Consider the following 1,871-nt stretch of genomic DNA (forward strand, 5'->3'; position numbering starts at 1 on the left):
GAGGTATATAGTCAAAATGTTACCATTATTTATTTAGAAATAATCACCAGAAGAAAGAGCTTAAAGATTTGAAAATAGTGCCTCTGTAAACAGAGATGGCATAGGATAGAGAAAATGGGTCTATTTTTTTTTTTCATTATAAGCTTTGTAATACTAGTAGTTTTTAAAAACTATTTATGTATTACTTTGAAAAAATTAAAATGAAATGTTTTTAACAGTGCGAGATGCTGAGGAGATGGTTAGAGGTGCTGCAGACCTGGGCGGAGCTTCTCAGCTAAGTGAAGTCTTTTCTCTGGGGCTATTTTCTTGACTTAAGTTAATAGTGTCTACAGTTGAGCAATCAAAATTTCAGTATATGTGTATTTTTAGATACATGGAGATTATCAGAATTAAACAGACTTTTCCTCTAAGAAGGAGTGATAGTGAGGAGGACAGAGAGCCAAATGTCACATAAATTTCAAGCCCATTTTAACCATATTCATATACTACTTGGAACACTTTAAAAACTTAAAGCTTGGCATATGCCCTTGGAGGCTCCCCACAAGGAATGTGGGGAGGGAGTTGGGGGCTGGCAGTCCCAACTATGTCCCCCACCCACCCCCATGGTCGCAGCACCCCTTCTGCATCTCTAGTGTGACTTTCCACAAGCACAAGGCCCGAGCACCAGAACCTTCCGCGTTTAAAAAAATAAAAAGTAAAAGCTTTTTTTTTGGCTGCAATCCATTATGAATGATTTCTAAAATCTAAACAACCATTTCCCACAGCAATTGTGCCATTTTAATACTTGTTTATTTCACATTACTGAGTTCAGTGCTTTTCACATACTAAATAATCAGTAAGTGTTGAATGAATGAATGAACCTTACTGTATATACCGTGGCTATGTATCCTCCATTTGCCATACCAGATTAGTCTCTTACTGTATCACTCTTTGTCTGTTGGCTTCCAATTGGCTCAGCCATCCTGAGGCCCTTCCAGGAGATCTGATTATGGGAAGAGAAAGAGGCCCTGGTATTTGCTCCATCAGCTGATTCTCTCTTCCTCTCTCTCCCTTTGCTAGGTCACAATTTGGCAGTGGATTCCTCTCCTATTTCCTGCTCAAACCTTGACAGATTCAACCCGTACTTAACATAATGAATTTAGTTCAATGAACTTTTAGGGTACGAGGCATTGTGCAAAATAATGCAGGGTACACAGCCTTATCATTTAGTTGTTAAGATATCATTTAGTTGTTACGTTTCATTCAGTCTTATCTTTTAGTTGTTCAGCCCAGTAAGGAAAATGAGAAGACATGCAAATAATTATATATTCAACATACAGATCAATTTTATTCATCACAGAAAGATAAAATATTAAAATAGACTAATTGGTAAACTCAGAGAGGGTGGAGAGCTTTCAAATTTGCTGTTCTGCATTTGTTGCTAAAGTTGCTCTTCAAGGGAGAGGGACTGAGTGGGCCTATGTCTGCCTTATCCTTCGTTATAACCAGGCTAGAATAATTACCTTAACATACATGTTTCTGGACCTGGGACTCACTCCAGCACCTACCTGATACACATTTATGAGCTTTGAAGGGTGACGTTACTGGAGCAAAGGGGTCTGTTTTCCTGCGCACATCTAAGTTATCCAATGAGACATGTACAGGTTTTGCAGAAAGAAAGTGAAGGTTTATTTTAGAGAGTTGCAAGTCCCAGAGGCACAGGAGAGCTACTGCTCAAAGACTTGGCTCCCCAAGTGTCTGAGGGGATAGATTATATAGCGGGAGAATCATTAGTCATGGAAACTAAGGGAGTGGGGTCAGGGGTGCTACTGATTGGACGGGGCTGGGGTAATTGATCATCGAGTCCAGTTCTAGAGTCAGCCATGGTGTCA

Source organism: Pteropus medius, unplaced genomic scaffold, assembly GCF_902729225.1.
Source record: "Pteropus medius unplaced genomic scaffold, Ma_sr-lr_union100, whole genome shotgun sequence".
Taxonomy (NCBI): Eukaryota; Metazoa; Chordata; class Mammalia; order Chiroptera; family Pteropodidae; genus Pteropus; species Pteropus medius.